The sequence below is a fragment of the Rattus norvegicus genome, chromosome 4 (assembly GCF_036323735.1).
Source record: "Rattus norvegicus strain BN/NHsdMcwi chromosome 4, GRCr8, whole genome shotgun sequence".
NCBI classification, from domain to species: domain Eukaryota; kingdom Metazoa; phylum Chordata; class Mammalia; order Rodentia; family Muridae; genus Rattus; species Rattus norvegicus.
Window position 1 is genome coordinate 58065277 of NC_086022.1, and position 26001 is coordinate 58091277.

Below are 26001 nucleotides of genomic sequence, written 5' to 3' on the forward strand. Positions count from 1 at the left end.
GGGACAGTCCTTCTGCCTTTACCCTCCTGAGGGCTGGGAATGTGGGCATGTGCCCCTGTGCCGTCTTTGTGATATTTCTTTTTCTGTTAAACTACTACTAACTGCGCATCTAGTGCTCGTCAGGCTTTGTCTGGTCCTTGGGTTCCTACCCTGTGGCTCATGGAGGAGTCAGTAAAGAAGCAGATAAGTAGGCATAGTAATAGAGGAGAGTGAATTCACACAGTGGACCAGAGCAGGGAGGTTGGGAGCACAAGAGGGTTGATTCCCTTAAATAGTGTATTTAGGAAAGAGTTCTCTCAGTTGGCGTTTGCCCTGAGATGTGGACATCAAAGAGCCAACCGGAGGGAAGTGTTTCCAGTAGAGGGAATGACAAGTGCAGAGCCCGTGGGGTTCCCGTTGATCATTGTTCTCCAGTGTTTTTATAGTAGCTCTTCAGTGTCTCTAAGTTCAGTATCCACACAGATGGTGTGGATTTAACCTGAGTTACTGCATAACGTGTGTTTAAGGATGATAAAAGGAGCAGGCAGTAGAGGTAGTCTATGCTTTGGTACCCTGGTGAGATAGTAACTTGATAGGCTACTGAATAAATGGATGGAATGAGAGGCCGGGGGATAATATCTATGTTTGTTTCTTCTAGGACCAAGAGTCAGGCTTTTCTGACATCTTAATGAGTTAGTCCTGTATTTCCAAGTCTTTCCCTGATGGGTTTATGGATGGAAATAAAAGCCCAGGCAGACTCAAGAGTTAAACAGTGTCTGTAATTGTCAGTGTATGTATTCTAAGCAGGTTCTGTAAGAGTTAGTAGTGTCTGTCACTGCTGTTTTCTAGTGTTTGTCACAGTGTTGAATGTTGCTATGGGTTGCTTTCAGTACTCTTTAACCTAGTAAGCCTTAGCTGTTAGTGTTAGCAAAGAGCACAGTGGCATGCCTCACTCAAACTGGTGGTGGTGGTGGTGGTGGTGGTGGTGGTGGTGGTGGTGGTGGTGGTGGTGGTGGTGGTGAGGGGAGGGGAGAGGGGAGCTGGCTGGAGCACAGCTGGGCTCATTAGGCTTGCTGGGTTCGGTTTTGGAGGCCAGTGACCAATGCTTGTGATAACTGGGCAAATGACTCAGTGAAGTTGATATGCTAGCTTCTGTGAAGTGTCATATGTGGGGAATGAGGCTATTTTAGTTTCCACTTGAACATTCAAGAGAAAATTGTCTTTTTAAAGGTTATATAGGAGGGGGTTCTGTGTTCTGGTGTACACTCACTTCTTAGCACAGGGTAGCTAGCAAGGCGATTTATTTTTTTTCTTGGAAACAAGTCGTGGCTTAACCCAGGTTGACCTCAAACTTGTGACTCTTCTTCCTCAGCCTGCTGAAGGCTGGACTGGCAGGCTGGACCCTGTGGGCTGCAGTGTCTTACTCAGGCCTTACTGAGTGGATGAGGCTTTTCAGTATTGCTGGAGATGGGTACATACCCACTTTCTGTTGCTACTTCCTCTCTTGGGAGATTGACATATGCTTTTTGTTTTTACAGCAGAAACTGATGCTGAATCACAGTCTGTGAGCGTTGGATGCAGATGGAGAGTTGTGGGATTTCACTTACTTTCAGTGAGCCTTAATATGATAAGTTAATGTTGTGTTTTTCTCACTTAGCTTTAATGATTCAAAAATGAACAGTAGCTTCAGTTGGCTTTTATGTTTTAACTTAGGAAGTTAGGCAACTTGTAGGAAACGCAATGAAAGTTTTGCTTTCGTTTTCAGGGGCCATTTAAAAAGTGTGTGTGTGTGTGTGTGTGTGTGTGTGTGTGTGTGTGTGTGTGTGTGTGTGTCGGGGAAGAGAGAGGAGAGCTCATTGGCCTGGGATCCAGGAGACCAAGGCTTTGGCCTGTGTGCATTTGTTTTGGTTTTTCTTCTGAAAGATGTGTTGAGTGACTCATTGTCTCTCCACATCTTCTAGTCCCATAAAGCTGTGATTATACCGGAAGCAGTTACATTTTCTTCAGGCACACTGAAACAAAGTTGAGAAATAGAACACCTTATGGCAAACTTAATTTCTGACTTGGTGTTTATCCCACATGCTTTCTGTTCTCTGCTTTTTCTGTAACAACAACATCATCAACAACAACAAAAAACCCAACTTTTTTGGAGATGGATTAGTTGAAATACAGTTTTTAGTATGGAAGATTAAAGAATGTGAATTAGACTAGACTGTATAATCGATTAGAAGGTAGAAGGCTAGAGATTGGGTGGAGTGAGGAGGGGTTGGCTTTTCAGTAATCAGGATCAACAGGTGTGAGTAGTTGCTTCTGGGGGACTGCATCTATTCAGTCCCCCACCTGTTTCTGATGCCTCCCCATTTTTCTGGAGTAGTAGGCCTTGATTTGTAAGGTAGGAAGTGGGAGCTTGAGCAGGTAACTCATGGGAAGAATCTGCGTCTGTCTAGTTCATAACTGAGGGACTCGGAGTGCTCCTGTCCTGCCTGGAGATCGGCTCTTATTTTTCTAGGCATTTTTCACTTCCACTTTATATATAAGGATTATCTGTGTTTTCTTATCCTTGGCATTGATGCTGAGTCACGTGTGACGGCTAGGAATGCCTACCTTGAGGTACATTTCCAACCCATTTTCATTTCTCTATTCTTGTCATGGTTTCTTCTTAGTTTGAGTATTCTTAATGTGTGTGTTTATTTACTTATTCTCACCATGTTGTCCAGTCTGTCCAGTTCTAATCTCTTAGATTATGGGTAGGTACCACCTTGCTGAATTTCAGTTTTTGTTTTTAAATAGGAAAACTTTCTTAAGTCTTTTCAGGAGTAGATCTCAGTCTAGAGAGAGAATCTTCATCGTTTCCAACCAGGTCATTGAGTGGGGACCACCTGGGAGAGCCTCAGAATTAACATCTGGGAGAGGCCTGTGTGATTCTGAGAGGTGCAGTTTGGGATCAGGCTGGGACTGGCACTTGGGACTCACTGATTTGCTTAACTGTTTTATGTAGTAGAAGGGATAGGACACGTGGTGGATGAAGTACATTTGTGGGGTTGAGTGTGCCAGGACTTTATGAGGGAAGATAGAGAATTCTCTCTTTTTCAGCATTTGTTTTGATGGTTCCCAGGACACTGCATTGGTTTTGATCATTTCAATATAGGGCTCTCATCAGGTCCATCCACAGTGACTGTCAGATCAGATTCCTGGGTCACTACTGACAGCAGAGAAGTTGTTTTATATGCCTGATTGAGGCCATATGCTCCTTTTAACACTCATCTGCCACTTTTCCTTGTATTTGCATAGATTCCTGAGATTTTCCCATCACTTGGCACTGGTGCCCTGGCACATTATTGCTACAGAATTCTTTAGTGTCATTTATCCATATGACAACTTTGAGTTCTTCATTTTCTGTTCTTGGAACCCGGAAGTCCCCTCTCTCTCTTTTCTTTTTTTCCTTCTCTCTGTTCTTCCTTCCCAACCCCCTTTCAGAGGGTATTTTTTATCCCAGGCTGTACTGAGGATAACCTTGGGTCTTGCTGCCTCTAATCACTCCTGGTTTATATGGTGCAGGGGATCAACCCCCTGGGTTCATGCATGCTGGGCAAGCACTCTGACATCAAGTCATAGTCCCAGCTCTCTCACTCCCCTCTCCCCGACTCATTTGTTTTCTGTGTAGTCCGTGGCTGTTCAGGAACTTGCTCTCTAGACCAGGTTAACCTTAAACTCAAGAGATCCATTGGCCCCTGCTTTAATGCTGGACTCAGAGGTCTGGCCATCATACCTGCCTTTATTCTTGAGATCCTCTCTTTGTCTTAATTGTAGAGGGCAGGGCCAACACCTGGGATTTGGTAACCACTGTGTCAGCTGCTTGATGATCTTGGGTGTTTTAATGTTTCAGTACCATAGTACCATTTGGAGTTTTGCTGTTACTCGCTTTATCTGTAGAGAGCTTTGTGACAAGGACAAGTTAAGACTTCCTAACTTAAAGTGACCGGCAGAGAGATCAGATCAATCTTGTTCTTGCTGGTAGGCACATAGTTTCTCTGCTTTTTCCTTTTCTTGGTTAAGAAGGTGGAGGTATGTGATTATTGTGATGTAAGAGATAACTGTGTTTCTCGATGTGATCCTTCTAAACTCCTGGTAACTTGGGGTCTCTGAGATGGCCCAGCAGGAACAGCCTTGTCACCATGCTTGATGACATGAGTTTTACCTTTAAGTCCCACATGGTGACAGAAAGAACTGACTTTTTGTAAGTTGTCCTATGAGAAAAATTAGGTAACTATAACTGGGTTTCTCTCATGTCCTATATTCGTACATTGGCCTACTGTTGTGCCAGTGCCATTCAGTGTCCCCGTGATTCCATGTGTAGTTGGAGACCAGGTGCTATGGCCCCACTCCAGCACTGTTTTCAGGATTGCTTTGGCTGTTTGAGATCTGTAGTGGTTTGAATGTGGAGTGGCACTGTGTGAAAGCGTAGCCTCGTTGGAGGAAGTATGTCACTGTGGGGGTTGGCTTTGAGAGCTTCCTCCTAGCTGCCCGTGGATGCCAGTCTTCTGTTTGCCTTTGGAACAAAGATGTTGAACTCTCAGCTTCTCCTGCATCATGCCTGCCTGCGCACTGCCATGTTCCCATTATCCTTGATGATAATGGACCGAATCCGAACCTGTAGGCCAGCCCCAGTTAGATTTGTCCTTATAAGAGTTGCCTTGGTCATGGTGTCTGTTCACAGCAGTAGAACCCTAAGACAAGGTCTTGTGTGGTATGTGACTTTTAGGATTGCCTTTTCTAATCCTTTGAAGAGTATAATTGTATTTTGGTAGTGATTGAATTAAATCTGTAGATTTCTTTCAGTCAATAGAGCTAGTTTTATAATAATCATAATTCCAGTTCAGGAATATGATTTGTGTTTCTTCCATTTCTTTGAAGGTTTACACTGTGAAGCTCTTTACTACCTTGGTTAATTTATCACTTAGTACTTTTTGTCCCCCTTTGCATCTGTGGACTTTTATTTTAGGCGTGGCAAGACTCGTAAATGGTAGAGGAGCTATCTTTGACTCTGATCACAAGTCCCCAAAGACTATATGAGATTTGGGAGTAGGGGTGCTCATGGTGGCTTCACAAACCCAGCAAAGATACTGGCTCCTGCCTACTTTTGTTTTTGACCTCTGGCCTTCAGCTGGGAAGACTTGGAGCCAGACAGATGCCCCTGATGTGTGAGTATGGGCTCGTGAGTGAATATATCTCTGTGGGGGTAGCGAGTTGGGGTGGTATATTGTGACTTGCTTGACAGGCTGGTCTAGGATTTTCAGTCATTTCCTCTCTGTGGCTAACTGGTAGGAATGGCTTGTCCCTGCGGATGGCCAAAGTCCCATGGTGTCTTTGAAGGGCAAACTGGGCCAAATTTGCAGCTGGACAGCAAAAGATACAGCCTAGTAAATAGTAAGCAAGGGTCTGTAGAGAAGTATGGAAAGGGAGGGGGATGCCCGGAATTGAGGAGGAACAGAGCAAGAGGCAGCAACTAGGAAGATACTCAGATATCCTCTCTTGTGGAGAACTGGCCTCTGGAGCTCGTCCTGGCTTCACTGCATAGTCAGTTCATTTGCACTAACTTCATTTGAATCCCGAGGCTTCATCATATCTGGAAGATCAGGAGGCTCATGCATGCTCGGTGCCCCAAGACCTTAAAGGATATATTTTCTCAGGTCAGACCCACTATGGCCGGAGCCTGTGGCCATGTTGTTCTCTGAAGCCATTTTTACCCAGCCTTCTCTGTCACGGAGGAGCCTGTTTGTCTGTGTAGAGCCCCTGCTCATCAGGTGGCGCTTGAAGACCTTCTCTGGATGTGGTGCTTGACTCCTAGGCATTGGTAAAGGTGGTCTTGTGGTGCCAAGACAGGAGAACACCTCCATCTTCACTGTGTAGGGCTGTGTTTTCTTCTCTTTTCCACTTTCTTGGAAGCCATTGTGAATGAGGTGTGGTGCCCCTGGCCCCCCATTCTTTCTTATCAAGTTTGATATTGGGAGAAAAGCTGAGTTTGTAGTTCATTTGATTCAGTTAGCATGTGGGAAGTTATGGGTTGAGCCCCAGTCCCACATAAATTGGGTGTGATACCGTACCCCTGTAATGCCAGCTAGGAGGACCAGAAATACAAGGTCATCCTTGGATACATTTGAATTTAAGGCCAGCCTGAGATCCGTGAGATCTTGTCTCAAAAGGAAAATCACCCAAAATGACTCCTGCTTCGAATTCAAAAACTACTGATTTTTGTATGTTGGTTTTATTATTCAGCTACTTTCTGGAAGTGTTTGTTAAATCTAAGAGTTTCTGGAGGAGCCTTTAGGATCTTTTAAGTATAGGATCATGTTATCTGATAATTTTTGTATGTATTTTTACTTTCAAGATAGTGTCTTGCCCTGTAGTCCAGGCTGGCCCCAAACTGGTGATCTTGCCTTAGCCTTCCAAATGCTGTGCTTGTAGGAGTATTTCTCCATGCCTGGTTTGTTTGCACGTAAAGAGACATTACTGTCTGTGACCCTTTAAGATTCTAAGGCTCCCTGGCACAGTGGTAGCTGGCAGATGTGTGAATCGAGTTCAGACATGCCATCTGTTGAGCTGCTTTAGGGAGGAGGAGACAGGTTGAGTATGGAAATGTGTAGTGTACGTGTAAGTGCTAGGAGCCAGTAGTACAGGTGGTGGACAGGCTGGGCTACAGCAGGTAAAGATTTCTCTTCTGGGCTGTTTGTCCCATAGATTCCTTATTCCCAAGAAAAACACTTGCCAGAAGTGAAATTGGAATATTTCAGAACACAGTTTCCACTATACTCTTAAGGCATTAATATTTCCTTTGTTTTAAGGGGGAGCTAAGTAATTCAGATTTATTCAAGGGTTACTGGGTTTTGTTGACAACTTCAAGGGAGGAGAAGTATGTTCAATCATTAGAAATCTATTCTGTGCACACTGGAATGGTATGGTACCTGGCTTCAGAACTACTTAAAGACACTGGCTTCTGTCTCATCCTGCCCAAGACTGCCAGGTTTCCTCGACATGGCCTGGTTATTAGGAGTGGCCTGTGGGCCTGATCTGAGTGATGAGAGGATGGCAGCAACAGTCAGCTCAGGGGGACCGAGTGCAGGACAGAGGGTGCTGTGTGGCTCCCAGGTAGCAGCGCGAACAAGGGATGACCATAGAAGGAGGGTTGTGTGCTGAGAGTCTTCCGTAGGCCAGCTTTGTGTGGCTCTAGCCAGAGTTTTGCCTGAGAGGTTCTGCTGTCTGCCTCATGCCGTTGCTGCTAACTGGCAAGAAGTAGGTTGGTTTATAGTGGAAAGAGAAACTTGTGAATTTAAATGTCCATGGTTTCTGTGGAAGTAAAATGCATTGGGAAAAGTCACATCTTAGTTTTGGTTGGTTTTAAAATGTCTTTCCAGAGAAGATGGTGTAAGGCACAGATGACAGAGGTAAAGGACAAAAGATAAAGGGCGGTGAACTGGTGAAGCACAGTGGGAGTATAGAGGAGAGCATGGGCAAGGCTGAGGTATTTGTCTAAAGACTAAGGTGGCTGGAAGTTTGTTAATAGAAAAGGGGAAGAGGAAAAGGCTTCCGAGCTTTTGCTTCCAGTCCCTTAAATACACTCGTGTGATGTCCGTGTTCAACCTCATGAATTCTGTCCCAGGAGGTTCATTGTCTTACAGCCTTAATACCAGGAACATTGTTATTTGGGCAACCACCCAAGGTATAATCATTGTGCCAAGTAAAATTTATATATTTACCCATTAGGGGATTGTCCTAGGTCTTAATGAGAAAACTAGTGTATGCTATTTCTTTATGTCTATTGCAAGGTAGAGCCCAGAACCTGGGTCCCGGGTCCCACTGGGATCTGTTATTCTGTATGCAGTAATTACTTGCATTATTGCTCTTGGCAGGTGAGGCCTTTTACAGCCCAGAGGCCAGGAGGCTGCTTCTGTTACTTAAAAGCTAAGTTACCTTGTTAAACTCCTCTCTAGTGAGAGGCTAGAATCTCTCTAGACCTCCCATGGGCTCTCTCTAGGGTACAGGTTCAGTACAGGTTAAGGCTGCCCTGTCTTTGTATTAATAGTCATAGGCATTCTAGCTCTGTGTAGTGGAATGAACATTTTAATTGAATTCTTAGGAGTCCATTTAAAAAGTTGAGTAGCAGCATGTCTGTGGGAGAAGCCAGGAACAGTGTTAAATGGCAAGGGATTTGTACTTTTATTTCTTTATTTCTGACACTCTGCCTTGGACTTTTAAGAGTAAGAAGAATCCTGGGATGACATGCTAATTCATCACTAAAAGATTGGCAAGTCTATGGTAAGGTTTGTGATTTGTACTTTATTTTGAGATCTAAAGTTGACAATCGGGATTTCAAATAGGGAATGTTTTCAAATAACCTCAAGATTAAGCTTTTGTAGATAACATACAAGTTGATGTATTTCTTCCTTTATTGTATTATGAACCCTGCACATAAAGCAAAAATAAGCATTTGGTGTTCTTGAGATGATTCATTGAATAATGTGTTCAGTAATCGAATGTCCTTTAGTGCACACAACTTTACAGAAACAAACAAGAACAGTAAATGCATGAACTTTCACTTCTCAATCATATTGTGGTGTCTTGGGTCAGTTCATTTGGCTGTATGTGGTGCACAGGTCCTCTACCCCCATTCAGTCACTGATGGTTGGCTGTTCTGTGCAGTACATTTTGTTCAGGACAGGATGAGGGCAGTGCTGTGACTGAGAAATTCAGAGATGCCTGAAGTGGCTAATAACACAGTAACTTTCCCCTCTTCTGCCCTGGATTGGAAATTAATACTGCACTTGCTTTTGGATGTGGCCCCTGGAGTTGTGAGGAGGAGGGTGAGTTAAAGAATGTGGTTGGACACAGAGACTCAATTAGCTGAGGAGGCCTGCCGGAAATGGCATTCCAGGTTTTTCTACCTTTCCTCACCACCACTGATTTGACCTGAAGTCAAAGTTTCTTTGCCCAACAGGAGTACTTTTTGTGGCTTTGCAAAGATGCCCATAATCTTTGGAGAACTGCTTCCTGCACTTGTGGTGATAATACATATTTCACAAGAAATAACTCCAACTTTTGCTGTATACATGTGCCAGCAAGGAATTAGTTCTGAAACACCTTGGACATTTATTCAAAATTTATGTGAGCAAAACCGTGATCCATTAGTAAGATGCACGATGTAGGCCGAGCTTCTTTACCCTAGAAAGTATTCTGGAAAGGGGAAAAGCCTCCAAACACTTTTCCCCTTTTCTTTTCTTTCTTTCTTTCTTTCTTTCTTTCTTTCTTTCTTTCTTTCTTTCTTTCTTTCTTTCTTTCTTTTTTTTTTTTAAAGATTTATTCATTTATTATATATAAGTACACTGTAGCTGTCTTCAGACACACCAGAAGAGGGCATCAGATCTCTTTACAGATGGTTGTGAGCCACCATGTGGTTGCTGGGAATTGAACTCAGGACCTCTGGAAGAGCAGTCAGTGCTCTTAACTGCTGAGCCATCTCTCCAGGCGCCCCCCCTCCTTTTCTATTCTTAGACTCAACACAGAACCTTCTTGTGACAGATGTGTTGGTTATTTCCCACACAGCAAGTTTTTTCCTGACAGAAAACACCAAATGGATATCTTAATTCATTTCTGATGTGTTTACCTGGAGATAAGTGTCAAGTCTCACAATGGCCATTTTCACAAGAGACTCCTTAGGTACCAATCCAAAGTTCTAGGTTGTAACCTGTACTCCCAACCAGCTACAAACTAATGTTCTCTTCCCTGTCAGTAATTTCCTAAGCCATGTCATAAAACTTATAGAAACATTTACTGGTTTGTTGAGGATGCTGCTACAGTGGACACATACAGGAGAGGACATGGATATGACAGTGTGAGCAGGAGGAATGCTTCTCAGGACATGCCACCCTCAGACCCTCTCTGTTCAGCAACGTGGAGACTCATCAGATCTTACTCAAGAATTTTTAGAATGCATGGATCTGGTGGGCAAGCTTGTAAGTCTAAGCTACTAAGGAGGCTGAGGTTGGAGGATTACTTAAAGCCCAGGAGTTGGAGCATAGACTTGGGAAGCATAGCAAAACCTTGTCTCCGATTTTGCCCCAGTATATACAGTATGTGTGTACATACTGCAGTGGGTGTCTGAGGTCGCTGTCTAGTTTCTTCCTCTGTTGTTTGCCATCTTATATTTGGAGACAGACTCTCTAACTGATCTTGTTTCTGCTAGAATGGCTGTCTAGAGAGCCCTGGAATCTAGGTTTGCAGAGGTATTATTCTTAGTGTTTTATTTTTTATTCATTTTTAATTATTTTGTATGTATGTATGTCTTTCCTGCCTGTATTTTGTGTTCCACATTCATACCTAGTGCCCGCAGAAGGGAGAAGAGAGCATCCAGTTCTTTAAGACTGGAATTATAGATGGTTGTGAACTGCCATGTGGATGCTGGAATTTAACACAGGTTTAATGGAAGAGCAGCCAGTGCTCCTAACCACTGAGCTATCTGTCCACACCAGGCTTTACCTTGGTGTTGGGATCTGAACTCTGGTTCTCATGCTTGCACAGTAGAAAGTCTACTAACATTTTTGGTTTTTTTTGAGACATGGTTTCTCTTTGTAGGCCTGACTGTCCTGGAAGTCACTCTGTAGACCAGGCTGACCTCAAACTTAGAGATCTTCCTACCTCTGCCTCCCAAATTCTGGTACTGAAGGTGTGCACTACCACCACCCGGCTTCTAGTAACATTTTAAAGGTAGAATCTCAGGTAGCCCAGTCTAACCAAGGATAACTTTGGACTCCTTATTCCCCCAAGTATATACAGCCACACTTGCTGATCAAATCTAGGGCTTACCAACTGAGTTATATTTCCAGCACTTCATTCATTCATAGACTTTAATCATCAGTACCATTCCTGTAGACTGGTGGGTGGTTGAAAGTTTCAGTCTTTATTCATTTGTCTTTCGTGGGATCTGGCCATATCCTGAGGCAACGATAAGGCTCTATTCTAAGTAAACTCAGAGGGCTAGAAAGATTGCTCAGTGGTTTAATAGCCCTGGTTCTACCAGTGGGTTCAATGTCAAGTACCCACAAGTGTTTACAGCTCCAGTTCCAGGGGATTTGTGACCCAATCTGGCTTCTAAGGGCGTCAGGCATGCATATGGTACACAGACATAAATGCAGGCAAAACACTCGTATACATAAAATAAGAATAACTCTTAAAAAAAACAAAACAAAACACTAAAAACCTAAAGGGTCTGTATTGTGTTCCATTATGAGCAGTAGACTAAATTTTGCATTTAAATCTAGGGGTGGGAAGCTGGGGTTGGGATTTGAGTTTATGGGAGACTGATCCAGTTTCATTGGTGGTGGCTTAAGCTTGCTTGTTCTGTTTCCCCTCAGTATCCCCCATCCACTGTGTTTTGTGCCCATTCACTGCTGTTTCTTAGTGAGTTGTTAAAAGTAAACTCACTCTCTCGCTCTCGCTCTCACTCTCTTTCTTCCTGTAAGTTTAGGCATTTAAATACACCTTTATTACCATAGTATTTGGATGTAGGCTTTGGGTTATAGATCTGAGAGATTCTTGTCTACTAATGAAGAACAAATACAGAAATCATGGGGAATATAATTAGAGTAGAGATGATAGCACTCGCTCAGATACCAAGTATCCCTTCTGGGATATGGGAAGTGACTGAAGAAAGTGGGAAGACAATTGAATATTGAACAGTTAATTAGGAGAGTCTCCAAAGTGGTCAGGGATATAGATTTGAGTGGTTTCTGTTGAAAATAGAGTAGACTTGACAGCTCACAGGAAATAAATCAATTAAGTGGTTAGAAATGAGTTAGCCGAGACGTTCTTGAAGGAGGTAACTCTGATAAGAGCACTGAGGGAAGCAGCTGGAGAGAGCAGTGCCAAAAATAGCAGGAACTTCCTGGGGAGAATGAAGTGATGCCCAGCAAGGTTGTTGGAGGCGAGGGAGAAGGGGTCCTCTGGGGATGGAGGGTCCAAAAGAGGACAGCCACATCCCTTCATGCGGAGGGAGTGGGGGGCTTTAGAGAGCATTGTGCTTCGTGTTATTTGATGGAGAGACCAGAGGAGCAGGTGTGAGTGTTCTTTTCCTCTTAGGGTTTGTTAGCTTCTGCAGAAATCCTCTAACGTTAGGAATCGTGTAGGTACAATCATGTCTTGATGGTTTTTGTTCTTTCTAGAGTCCAGCATGGAATATAATATTAACAATAAAAAGCTTAGTTTATTTGGTCTTGTTCTGTGCTCTGAGCCTGTGCTCTGATTGAGGTTGACACAGTCCTTTGCACTCACAAAACTGCCAGCCCAGAAGAAGACTGATGCCAACAGTTACAGACCGATTCCATGTTGTTTTGAGTCCATGGGTGAAGAGTGTAGAGCTTCAGACTTCTCTGCCTTAGGAAGGCATCTCTGAGAAAACAAAGTTTCAGCTCTGTTTGCTGGAGAATTACCAGGCCTGAGAGTTAGGGTGGGGATTAGCCTCAAACCTCCTTATCCATGCCAGTCACCAGGGGATCCTGTTAAAATGCAGATTCTGATTCTCTAGGTCTGGTGCTGCGTGAGGATCTGCCGTTTCTGATTAGAGGGGAGATACCCTTGGTCTGTAGTCTCCTGCCAGGCTTTCTGAGCATCATCCCTGTGGTCATTTACTTTAGCTTCTGTTAAAAGGTGATGGGGCTCAGCATGGCCATTTTTCCTTCCTCATTCTGTGGGCATTGCAGTGATAGAACCAAGTTGATTAGCGCTTGCAGTCTGTGACTGCTTTGTAATAAAGATTCTTCTTGTCCCTACACTGTTTATTTTTGATTATTGTTTTATGTGTATGGATATTTTGTCTACACGCATGTTTGTGCACTACATACATGCCTGGTACCCTTAGAGGCAAGAGAGCATCCAGTTTCTAGGGACTGGAATTATAGGTGGTTGTGAACTGGTCTAATGTTAATGAAAATACTTTGTTTCCTTGGTCCTTTGCTTTAGATAGCTCACACTGCAGACAATACCCAAGGTGTGGGGACAGGAATAGAAACCTTAGGAAAAAGAAATAGTTTTGTAGTAAATTAACAGAGAACTTCTTTCTGCATTTCTCCAAATGCTTAGGTTAGAGCTCATCTGCCCTAATCCCCCAAGTGATGTTTACAGGTGTTACTACTGTATTAGTATTAGTTACTTTTTTATTGCTGTCATAAAATACTATGGTCAGTGAAAGTTATTCAAGAGTTTATTTAAGTTTCTGATTCCAGAGAGTTTATTATGGCCTGGGAGCTGCAGGCGTGGGAGCAGGAGTTAGCACGCTGGGAGCTCACATCTTGAGTGGCATGCATAAGTAGGAAACAGGATTCAAGAACTGGGAATATCTTGTCTTTAAACTCTCAAAGCCTGCCCCAGTGACACACTTAATCCAGCATAGTCCACACCTCCTAAAACTATCCAAACAGCACCACCAACTGGGACCAAACATTCTAATGCTGTGACATTTGTCGTCCAAACCACCACAAGCCTTGTTCTTGCTAATCTGCACCAAGATTGCAAATCTTCACTTACACCAAAGATCTAGAGAGCATTCTTGTTTCTTACAAAAAGCTCTTAATTACTCTTAACTCTAAAGTTGATGAGTTTTTCTTAAAACCTGTGATACTATTGTGAGGTCTGACCTTCAAAATATGCAGCCTCATTCTTTTGCATTTTATATATTTAAAAGAACACCTAGTAGATGACTGGCTTACAGAGAAAGGGGATCTTCCTAGAATTCAGCTCTTCCCTGGGGTCATAATTTTGAGCACTCTAGTCAGGGAAGGTTTGAATTCTCTGGCTTGAAAACATCTTTATTTCATTTGGGAAAACTTGAAGCAGTGAGCGGATCACAGTTAAAGAGACAAAGAGACGGGACACAGAACAGCATTGTAGTTTGAACCCCATGACTGGAAGGAAGATGTGTGTCTAGAGAGCGAGAGCAGTGGGTCAGGGGTCAGCTGGTACACAATCACCTGTGAGGCCCAGTCTAAGGATGTGTGCCAGTTTTGGAATGTTTGTGTATTTAGTACCTTATCTTTTTTCAAAATTTGTTTAAGAATATCTTCTTTTTTTTTTTTTTCTTCGGAGCTGGGGATTGAACCCAGGGCCTTGCGCTTCCTAGGCAAGCGCTCTACCACTGAGCTAAATCCCCAACCCCAAGAATATCTTCTATTTGATAATTTTATATATGTATACAATGTATCTTGATCATATCCACCCCAAACTTCATTTCCTCTCCCTTCCTCTCTCCTTCCTGTTTCCTTCTTTCCTTCCTTCCTTCCTTCCTTCCTTTCATTCAGATTTTATTTCTTTGTAACCCCTAGAGTCCGGTTAGTGCTGCCTGCTGACTATTGACTGGTCTTACCGGCTTGTCCTTATGCAGGCCTTAGGAGAATGACTTAGCTGCAGTTGGTTCATTCGAGCTATAGCTATAGCAATAGAACAGCATTCACATCACTCCTTTATCTTCTGCCTCTTACACTTTCCCACCCCTCTTCCATGATGTTCCCTGAGCCTTGCAGGGTTGACATAACCATTTAGGACTGAGCACACAATAGCACTTTGTCTAGTTGTGATCTTCTGTATTAACCACAGAAAGAAGCTATTTTAGCTAAGGTTGAAAACAGTGCCTCTCTCTCTCTCTCTCTCTCTCTCTCTCTCTCTCTCTCTCTCTCTCTCTCTGTGTGTGTGTGTGTGTGTGTGTGTGTGTGTAGAGAGAGAGAGAGAGAGATAAATATTTAGAAAGCAGTTTGACAACATATATTGTCTTTTCTAGGGTTTTATTGCTGTGAAGAGACACCATGACCATAGAAACTCTTATAAAAATAGCATTTACTTTGGGCTGGCTTAATAGTTTCAGAGGCATTACCATTTTGTAGGAAATAAGACAGTGTCCAGGTAGACATGGTACTGGAGAAGGAGCTGAGAGTTTTACATCTTGATCCACAGACAACAAGAGACTGCCACACTGGCTAGATTTGCACTTTTAAGACCTCAAAGTCCACCCCATCAGTGACACCACATTTATTCCAACAAAGGCCATACCTCCTAACAGTGCCACTCTGAGCCAAGCCACAACATGTGCATTTAGTAGAACAAGGGTAATGCGTTCCTCATATAACCTGTGGTCTCTAGGGTCATGGAATTTTGACTGGTCTAAATTCCCTCCTGTGGCGCAGGCTTTGAATCTAATCAGAAAGGCGCAGGTTAGCCCCACAGTCTTCATGGCATATTATTGTGCCATTATGTGGCTATTTCACTGGCCTAGCAAAATAAAATGCATCCTTAGTTTTGATTAACCTACTTCTTTCTTCTACTTAATTTTTTAGACACAGACTCATAAGGGTCCCAGGCTGGCCTGGAATTCCCTAAATAGCCAAGGAGAATTTTGAACTTCTTATCTTCCTGCCCATACCTCTGAGTGCTGGGATTGCAGGTGCCACAGACGAATGGAACCCAGGGTACAAAGGCAACACATTCCCAGTCTTGTATGTTTAGTTCTTAGGTTTTGTTTTGTTTTGTTTTTGTTTTTAAAGACCAGGTCTCACTATAAAGAATCTCTATGTAGACTAGGCTGGCCTTGAACTCACAGAGATCCACCTGCCTCTGCCTCCTGAGTGTGGGGAATAAAGGTGTGAACCACTCTGCCCAGTAGAACACTTTAAATGTAATTTTTAGCTTTGTAATTTGGAATACTTTGCAACTGTTGAGAATGGTTGGAAGAATAGTGCGTTTAACTCCTGTGTCCTGTGTACCTAGAGAGTTTGACTGACTTACCTCTTTGTAATAATTGCAAACAGGCATTTCTCAGTATTTATGTCCTGTGAAGTTGCAAATACTGAGTTCCTGGATAGTGAACAATTTCTATGAAAGACAATATAAAGTTAGGTCCCTTTGGGATCTCTGGACCCATATTCAAGTTTTTATAACCTTGTTCAACATGTACTTTGTTAAAGACATCTTTTTAAAAATATTATTTTTGGTTAATGTGTATGTTTGGTGGTAGGGTTTGCACCTGAGTGTACGTATCTGCAGGTCAGAAGGCTTCAGGTCCTCTAGAGCTGGAGTTATATACTGGAGTTATATACTAGAGTTGTTATATACTGGGGTTATATACTGGAGTTATGTACTGGAGTTAGTTATATACTGGAGTTAGTTATATACTGGAGTTAGTTATATACTGGAGTTATGTAGTGGAGTTATATACTGGAGTTATATACTGGAGTTATATACTGGAGTTATGTACTGGCCGTTGTGAGCCACCTGATATGTATGCTGAAAACCAAGCTAGGTGTCTTAAATACTGAGCCATCTCCCCCTAGCCCAAGAGGTATCTTATATAATACCCACTGTTGATTGCTTATATTGAACTTACAGACTGCCACATTATACTTTGTGTCCAAATGAAGCTTGTTTAACATGCAGTTTCTCTGTGCAGTGTTATTATTTCACAATGGTTTTCTTGTACTCAGAAATACTAAACAGTATATTGAGAATATACTTCAGGGGTATTTTAAATAATGAAACCAACAAAGAGCACAAAAATATAAAAAAAAAATGGCACTAAGTAGACCATGAAAAAAACACTTGCTGTCAGGGCTCAAACAAGAAGAAAAGGCCAAGCGTTGTCGAGGACCTCTGCTGTGAATGGTGGAACCAGCAGCTCAAAGTTTTGCTGATCTGCATCCCTGTGAGTAAACACAGTGATTTGTGAGTTACAGATAAGTTACAAAATGGGAAAATTCACAATTACCCGATTTTTCTTTAATTGTGATGAGTGTCTCGTGTATTGTGCTGGGATTGAACCCAGGGCTTCATGCATGTTAGTAAGCACCTATGACACGTTAATACTTGTAGTTGTTAACTCTAAAAATCAGGATACCCTTTCCCACTACTGTAGAATAACCATTGAAATCAGGAATTAGCATGAATACAAAACAATTCCGCCATTCGCTCCTTAGATTTTGCTGTTTGCCTTAATGGTGCCCTTTTGTGGGTACATGACTTAATCCAAGATTATATCTTATCATGTTCCCTGAGTTAGGGATTCTCCATTTTTTTCCCTTTGAGAAACCTGACAATTACCAAGAGGTTTTTGGTTTTGTTTGTTGTTTTGTTTGTTTCTTTGTTTTAATAGGATTCCTCTCAGCATAGGTTTCTCTTGCTTCCTTAAGGTTAAGTTATGTCTTTGTCAAGAATATCACAAAATGCATCGTATCAGAGTCACAGTGTTGGTAATTCCATTGTTGCTAATGCTGATAATCTAGTTCCTTGGTCACGGTATCAGTCAGGTTTCTCTAATGCATTTTAGCCGATAAAGATCTTTATGTAATAGCTAGTAAGTGTTTTACTTAATAGTAAACCTGCAGTTACTACCTCGGTAAGATGTTTTGAGATTGTACAAATACCTGCTCTTTATCTCTCTCATCCACCACTCAGCATCCCTTTGATTCTTACAATTTTAATTACTTTTTAAAAGAACTTATTTTTCTGTGCATGGTAAGAGCTTACATGTGCCACTCTGTGGGGAGATGGGAGAACAGCTTGAGGTCATCCGTTTCCTTCTTCTGCCACTCAGGGGATCAGGCTTGGTGGCAGGCACCTTCACCTGATAAGCCACCTTGCCAGTCCCACCTTTATGATTCTTGCTTGAGTCTGTTATTGCTGTGATTGTTCCGAAATAACAATTTCCTAATTTTACCATCGACCCTACACTTATCAGCACTTATCAGTTGTCACTCCAGAATTCTCTTCCACAGTTGTTCATTCGTTTGTTCAATGGATTATGGTCTACTGTTATTATTTTGATTTTGTCTTTTTAAAAAATTTTAAAAATTATTACATATATATGTAATAATGTATATATATATGTATATATATGTGTATGTGTATATGTATACTGTAGCTGTCTTCAGACACACCAGAAGAAGGCATCAGATCTCATTACAGATGGTCGTGGGCACCATTTGGTTGTTGGGAATTGAACTCAGGACCTCTGGAAGAGCATTCAGTGCTCTTAACCACTGAGCCATCTCTCCAGCTCCCTTGATTTTGTCTTTTTAAAGATAAATTGTCTGTCTGTCTGTCTGTCTGTCTGTCTGTCTGTCTGTCTATTGCATTGGTGGTTTGCCTTCAAGTATGTGTGTGAAGGTGTTAGATTATCCAGAATTGGCGTTCAAGACAGTTGTGAGCTGCCATATGGGTGCTGGGGAATTGAACTCCAGGTTCTTTGGAAGAGCAGCCAGTGCTCTAAAATGCTGCGGCATCTCTCCAGTCCCTATTATTTTGATTTTCCAGTTGTCCCAATTTTGGCCCATGATAATACTCTTAGTAGGCTATTTTATTTTGATAAAGTATGTCACCATTGTCCTTTGAACACTTTTTTAAAGTTTTCTAACACAGCCACATATTCCTGGCTGAGACTGACTTTTCCCAGACCCAAACCTAGAACCGTCAGTTTCTCAAGGAGCTCTTGCTCTTTTTAGCAGAGAGAAGTTAGAGGATGGAAGTAGGAAATACATACATGTCTGTACTTTTATATTTATCTGTATGTTTTCTCAGACAGCTCTGTAACTTCCTTCTCCACGAGAGAGACCTGGCTTTTGTTATCCTGCCCCTGTTTGCTCAGTTTCTCATGTGACCAATTGCTTGCCCTCAACATTTGCTTCCTCAGCATCCAGTGACCTGTCAGCCAGGGCTGGGTGAATAATCAGTCCCTGCCCGGGGTCCAACCAGCCAGTGACAATACATGTGTGTGCACACCACCCCCCCACCCCCCATACTTGCTTTTTTTTTTTTTTTTTTTTTTGGCCTTATTTCTTGGTGTAGAGCCTTGTCATCCCATCAGTTTTTATTTTTTAACCCATTGGTAGTAGTGTTTGGCAGTGGAAATGGTCACCCTTAAAACTGCCCAGAAGCTTGGCAGAAAACGGAAAATGGTATCTCCATTTCTTTGGGTGGAAAGAAAGCTTTGCTTCTAGGCTTTTCTTTCCTTTGAAATATTTCCAACATTGTTTATAAAATTTTTGGAAGGTTTCAACTGGGTTAATTCCACACCCCCACCTCCAAATTGCGCCTTTGGTGTTTATGTGTAACTGAAATAAAGTACTTAAAAACCCTTTTGTTCTGTGCTTTATTTACTGTTTAAAAAAAAAAAAAACCTCCAACCAGACATTCATTTCTTTCTCCAAAATGAACATGTTTCTTCACCAGAGGACTTTTAATTCTTCCAGATAGTTTGTGTTTGAGCTCTTTTTTTCCTATCAGGATATTAAATGTAAGAGTTATGAGCACTGCCAGACTTTGCTCTGGCTCTTCAGAATTAAATTTTAGTATCTGTGGGTCCTGTGGGCACACACTGCCGACTTTATATTGTCATTGCTCAGGAAAGAAACACTCTTTTCTTAATCTTTGCTGCATACTTTGGTATGATGCTCTCAGCTTTCTTTGTACTTTAGTTCTCGAACATTTAAGGAAATTCTTTTTTCCTTATGGTCAGAAGGTTGAAGAGTCCTGATCACTGTAGTACTTTTTTTTTTCTTTTTCTTTTCTTTTTTTTGGAGCTGGGGACTGAACCCAGGGCCTTCACTGAGCTAAATCCCCAACCCCACTGTAGTACTTTTCTGTACCTTTAATTAAGGCTGAGTACCTGACCCCAGTCATTTGATAGAACAGGGGGCATTTCTCTGTAGTGGTATCCTTAAGATCTAGAGTTTGTAGTGACAATTTTACGGAATTTTGGTTCTTTAAGAAACACAGAAATAAAAATTAGTTTTTGTTTTAATTCATGGGGCTGCTTCAGACTGTCCCGCAGCAGCTGACTGAGTTGCCTCATGCTGTAGCAGGAGGTGTGGTTTTCATGCTGTAGCAGGAGGTGTGGTTTTTGTTAGCTGCAGGTAGCCTCTGTGGTTGTGTGATTCTTGGAATTCTGGGAACTTTCCAGAGGGTATATAAATGCTAGCACCTGGAGAGGGGTAGGTAGTTGTTGGTCATTCAGGGGGATAGGTTATGGTTTGTTAGTAGTCATGCTCAATAAACAAAATAAACAAAAGGAAAGATATTAGAGTCAGGGATCACTGTTTCTCCCCTCTGCCCTTTTCTCTATTTAGTGATAAACAGTGAACCAGAGGGTAAAAGGGTGGGGAAAAGGAACTCACAAAACAGCAAAGACCAGCCACAAAGAAGAAACGAGGGAAAGAAGTTAGATTCAGGGCTCTCTCTCTTCCCTCTATCCTTTCTCTCCTACCTAGTGGTGGGGGTGAAACTAGGGGTAGTGTGAGGAGGGGATAAAGGTTGGGAAAGCAAGCTACAAGAGTTCATTTACTTTTGTTTATTTTTGAGACTGTATTTTAATTTCAGCATTTCCCCCTTCCTTTTTGTCCTTCCAAATCCTTCCATATATCCTCTGCCTTGCTCTCCTTCAAGCTCATGGCCTCTTTTTTCATCAACCCTTATTGCATGTATACATGTACTTGTGTATACATACGTATTTCTAAATAGAACTTGCCAGGTCTATATAGTGTTACGTGCATATTTTCGGGAGAGATTGGCACTGAGGACTTGATGTGCTCTTCCCTAGGGAGGGCCGCCTCTTCTGCTCCCAGCTTTATCCAGTTACTTGTACTTCTTTGTGTAGGGTTGAAGCTTCTTGAGCTTTTTCTCTGTGCAGCTGTCATCTTTGTTGGTGTTCCCCTTGCTCAACTCACCATGGGATGGTCGTGTTGGTGGGTATAGTTTCTGGTGTTATTAGGAGACATGGTTTTCACAGAAAACTCCAGATCCTCTTGCTTTTCCGTATTTCTACTCCCCTTCCACAATGTTCCCTGAACCTTTTGTGTGGGCGAGTTTTGTAGATGTAACCACGTGACTGGACTTCATCTACTTTTCTTCTTTCTTTGGGAAGTAACATGACTTTTGTCCTGAGAGTTTGTTGTTGTTTGACAACTGGAATGATTTTCTTTACTGCTACATGGGTCTACTCCATACTTGTTTTTCTTCCTGAGATCGTCTGTCTTTTCGTTGATCCTAATCTCTTGAGTCTGTGGCAGTAAGTAGAGCCCAGTTGCAGGTCGTAAAGACTTGACTCTGTGGAGGGCATGTTCTTTCCTTGCTGGGGAAGCTTCATTGTGCTTACCTGTACTTATTTTCACAAGTCACCAGTGTTGGCTCATGGGTCTCACAAATGCAGCATCTGGGGGTTATTAGGAAGCATGCTGGGACGCCATCATCTTACCATGCCGTGTTTTCCTCATTTATAAGACAGAATGATAGGGAAGAGCAACTTATGATCCCGTGCCATTTCCCAAGCTTCATAACAGGTTTAGGCCACCTTGTTGTTATTCTTATTGCCAGTCAGTCCATAATTAATCGCAAATATCATTAATATTGCATATTGGGTTGGGATAAGAAGAACAGATTTGTTTCTGCTCTTGATTGTAGATCAAAGTCAGAAGGCTGGATTTGATACCTAGTTTTATTTTATGGATGGTGGTGGTGTGTGTTTAGTAAATGTTGCTTTGATCTGTAGCAGCCAGCTCAGGGTTTGATGCTTCTGATGACTTGGTCTGTGACACTGCCGGCCACACTTCTTCCTGTGGTTTTTAGGCTGCAGTTACTGTAGCTGTCTGTCTCCAGAGTCTTCAGCTGTAAAACAGAAGACTTCTCTTAAGTGATCCTGAGATTCCTGAGCTGAGACCCTGTGTGTGGGGCCGGCTGGGGAGTGAGCATATCCTTAGTCAGAGAAACAGTAGCAGCATGAAGTCCTGAGTTTTTAGGACCTTGATTTTGGCTAGTGGGGCCTTTAATTTAGGCTTGCCTCTTATTTTTAGAAGAAAAAATGAGGGGAGACAAAATCAGGAAGACTTGGGTAGATTGAAATTTCCTCAACTTAGTTTCTGTTTAGTTGTTTCTGTACTCTGTTTTATGGGATGCTTCTGGATATTAGACAGTTTTGAGCTATATGCATTACAACTACTGCACCCTCTGTGTCCCCTCCTCCCTCCCAGTCCCCCCCTTACTCTCCCATTCCATTCCCTTCCTACCTTCACTTCTTACAATGTTGGGATTTGAATTTAGGGCCTAGCAGCTGAACTCTATCCCCAGCCTTGTTTTTATGGTCTTAAGTGTTTATTGAAACAGTACTTCCAGTTGTGACTTAAGTCCCGCCTGCCTGCCCGCCTCCCTGCCCGCCTGCCCTCCTACCTGTCCACCCGCCCTTGTGCTTTTGGTGCCTAGCTAAGAGATGATCATCTAATGCAAGGTTATGCAGATTTTATTCTCTCTGTTATAAGTCTGACTTCTGTTTTCATACTGTGATGCTGTTTGAATTCCTTTTGTTTATAGTCTGAGGTGCAGATCAGACTTCTTCCTTCTGAGTGTGGCTGTTGAGATGCACCTCTTATTGAAAGTTCTACTCCTTCTGCATTTAATTGTCTAGGCATCTTTGTTCAAAACCCATTGGTTAGATGTGTGGATGTGGTGTGGGCCCTGTTTTATTTCTCCTCAGTAGCCGGTCCTTATCCTTTATATTAGTCCTTCTGTTGTCATTTTTGCCTTGTCACATGCCTTTTATATCTTCAGAGGCAGAAGTGCCCATGAGGCTGGTCCTCTCCTCAGAACCAGTAAGATGCCTTTCTTGGACCAAGGCGATTTTGCTTTTGAATTGGAAAAAATGCTGGTCAGTATTTAGACTTAAGAGTTTTCTGTACAATCAGATCAATACAGCTAGTGAGAGTGTACTTTTGCATGGCCTGGATGTTCAAGTGTTAAGTGTACCAAATCAGAATCTAGTGAAGATTTAATGTCATGCTCTGTTGCTGGGCAATATTTAGTGACCCTCAGTCTTTCACTAGGTAAATTTCCTAGTGAACTTGTAAGTGGGTTTGAACAGTTTGAATGCCCATTCTTCTTTTCAGTGCTTTGGTTCAGCCTCTGTGGCTGTCTGACTTGTGCCTTGAAGCCAGATCCTTTGAATCTTACCACATCTCTCTGCGACCTGTGTAGGCAGAGCTGAGAAATGTCAAATCCGTACCCCAGTCAAACTGATTTTGACAGTTGGCCTCACAGTCTTCCTGCTGCAGCAGGTAGTCCTGAGATTCTTCTAGAATATGTCATTTTATTTTTCTAATTGGATAAAGCAGTAACCATATGACTTGTTTTCTATGCCCTATAAATTAGCAATTAAGGATAATTACTGTATTCATGAAAGTTTGTAACATGAATCAGTCAGTGGAGCTAAGGTAGTTCAATTACCCATGACAGTTTCTTTACAGTCTTTATTCCTCTGAAATTAAAAATATGATAAATGCTGTGTTTTCCTTGCATATGTTGTTACTGTTTGTCTCCTCGCTTGAGCATCAGCTCTTCAGGAGCAGAAACTTTTGTCTCTTCTATTCCCCTGAAGTATGCAGCTTGTCTAGAGCAGAGTCCCACATATCATTGGTATTTAATAAGTATTGATGAAAAGTGAATCAATCAATGAATTAACTTTGGAAAATCCAATGCTAATGTTTATGATGCCATATGAAATAAAGTCTGCTTTGTAGGACCTTCCTTAGTCTTTTCTGTGTTTTATGTAGATATCTTAGGTATATCCCCCTTGGTTTTATCGGGTAGAAAACCTTTATAAGGGAAGCCCTTTAGAATATTTTTACTGAGGGGAAACTTCAGTAAAAGCTGCTGACAAGGCCAGTGGAGGGAGTTATCAGTTGTTGGAAAATGAGTTGTAGAAAACTTCAAAGGAGGGTATAGTATCTCTTGAATGATTTCAAATCCTTTAATAAATAGGAGGGAAACTAGCCTTTCTTATCAGAGGTGTTTTATTCTTCTGCAGTGTCTTGAAGACTGTTTCTCTGCCTCTCCTTCAGTGCCATTGGCAAATGCTGGGGAGACTATTTCAGAAGAAAGCTGTGCCCATATCCGTCTCTTCTGCCTGGAAGAATGAGCCTTTAGGAAGTTGGATTGGTGACCATTGTCTTCAATTCTTATACTTAGAAATAAAGAATAGAGAGAGCATCTTAAGGGAAAGGAGAGGTGGCTCAGTCGGTAAAGTGCTTGCTGCACAAGCACAAGGACCTGAACTTGATCCCTAATACCATGTAAAAAAGCCAGAGCTGGGGAGGTGGAGACAGGCCGATGGATCCTTGCAGCTTGTTGGTTAGGGAATCCAGCAGAATCAACTGAAATCCAGGTTCTGTAAGAGATCCTGCTTTAAAAAATAAAGTGGAGAGTGATAGAAAGAAACTAATGTTGACCTTTGGCCACTACACAATGAGGGTTAGAGAGATGGCTCAGGGGTAAGAGTGCTTCTTGCTATTGCAGAAGACCCAAAATCACTCCTAGTGACTTATACTGCTTGTAATTTCAGCTCTAGCAGATTCATTGATGCCTTCTTGCCCCATTGATGCCTTCTAGCCCCTGTGGGTACAAGTGCACGTTTATGCATACATGCACATAGTCACATGCAGACACAAAGACACACATGAATAAAAAGTAAAGTCTAAAAAGGAAGAAAGGATGAAAATGAAGAGAATATCTTGTAAACAGGATCGAAAGGACAAGTTTTTGCTTGTGCATTCTGATGTGGCCACAGTGGAGTGATTTAGGCCAAGGTCTTATGTGCTTAAGGTATAGGAGATATCAACTTGGAGGGCTAATTTAAAAAATAACGGAATAAGGTGGTGGTGGAACATGCCTTTAATCTCAGCACTTGAGAGACAGAGGCAAGAGATCTCTGAATTTGAGGCCAGTGTGGTCGACTGAGTTTCAGGACAGCTAGGGTAACAACCCCCACCTCCAAAAAAAAAAATAAAAAAAATAAAAAAATAAAAAGGAAAAAAATTAGGATCTATGTATTGTTTGGAATTCTCATGTAAAGGTAGTAGAGTGGCTAGATCAATTATAATATCATACAATGAATTACCATAGTCATGAAAATGAATTGTATTTCACACCAGCGTGGGTGCATTGTGCTAAAAAGAATTAGTAAAAGAAACAAGACATTGTATAGAAGACTCAACTAGTAGAGCTTAAAAATAGACAATATGAACTTCTATTGCTTAAAGACACTTAATGTGAATGGAACGAAAGTGTGCAGAAGAGAGCAAGGGTTGATTCTCTCATAGAGTGATGGTGGATATTAGAAAACGGAGTAGAAAGGACATGGAGGCTCTTTTGGGGTTTCTGTTGCTGTGAAGAGACACTGTGACCACAGCAGTGTTTATAAAGGAGACATAATTGGGCCTGACTTACAGTTTAGAGGTTTAATCTATTATGGAGGGAAGCATGGTGTGCAGGCAGACATGGTGCTGGAGAAGGAGCTGCGATTCTGAATTTTGATCAGCAGGCAGCTGGAAAAGAGAGTGAGGCACTAGGCTTGACTTGAGCTTTTGAAACCTCAAAGTTCACCATCGGTGACATACTTCCTCCAAAAGGCCACACCTAGTAGTGCCACTCTCTATGGGCCTATAGGGCCATTGCCATTCCAACCACCACTTTTGGGGACCTGTATTTCTGGAGGTGTGCTAGCCATTGGATAGTAGCCTCTCAGTTATTTTACTCCTCTCATTTTCTGACTCATGATCCTTTTTCACAATTTAAAGCATTGGTTGAGATGGAGAATGCTAGTGGGGGTATGGAAGCATCCTCCCCTTAGAATGCTTCAGAGTGAACTTCCTTCACAAGGATCTAATGCAAGCTGTGCTCTCCATTGACCAAACCCTGCAGCCTTTTGCATTAACCTTTCAGTGGATGTTGTTTGTTTTGAAGAATGGAGTTGAGAATCTTTCAGAGAGAGTGAGCCTACCTCACGGTTAGAGTGGCCTCACAAAGCTGAGGCAGTTTGCATAGCTTGCATTTTTACAGCATGCCTCTTTACCTCTTAACATCTTTCCTTTTGTGGCCTTTCACGTATTGAATTTCAGAGGTCTTTTCACAGTTGTGAGTAGTTTCTGTTTTGGCTCCTTAGCCAGAACTAGGGAGAAG

The 26001-nt window shown here is 42.2% G+C and overlaps 1 protein-coding gene across 2 annotated transcripts in view; it reads left to right on the forward strand.

Annotated features, from left to right (window-relative positions):
- The window catches only part of Snd1 (staphylococcal nuclease and tudor domain containing 1), a 399238-nt gene that overhangs the window by 4588 nt on the left and 368649 nt on the right, over positions 1–26001 (forward strand). The window lies entirely within an intron of this gene.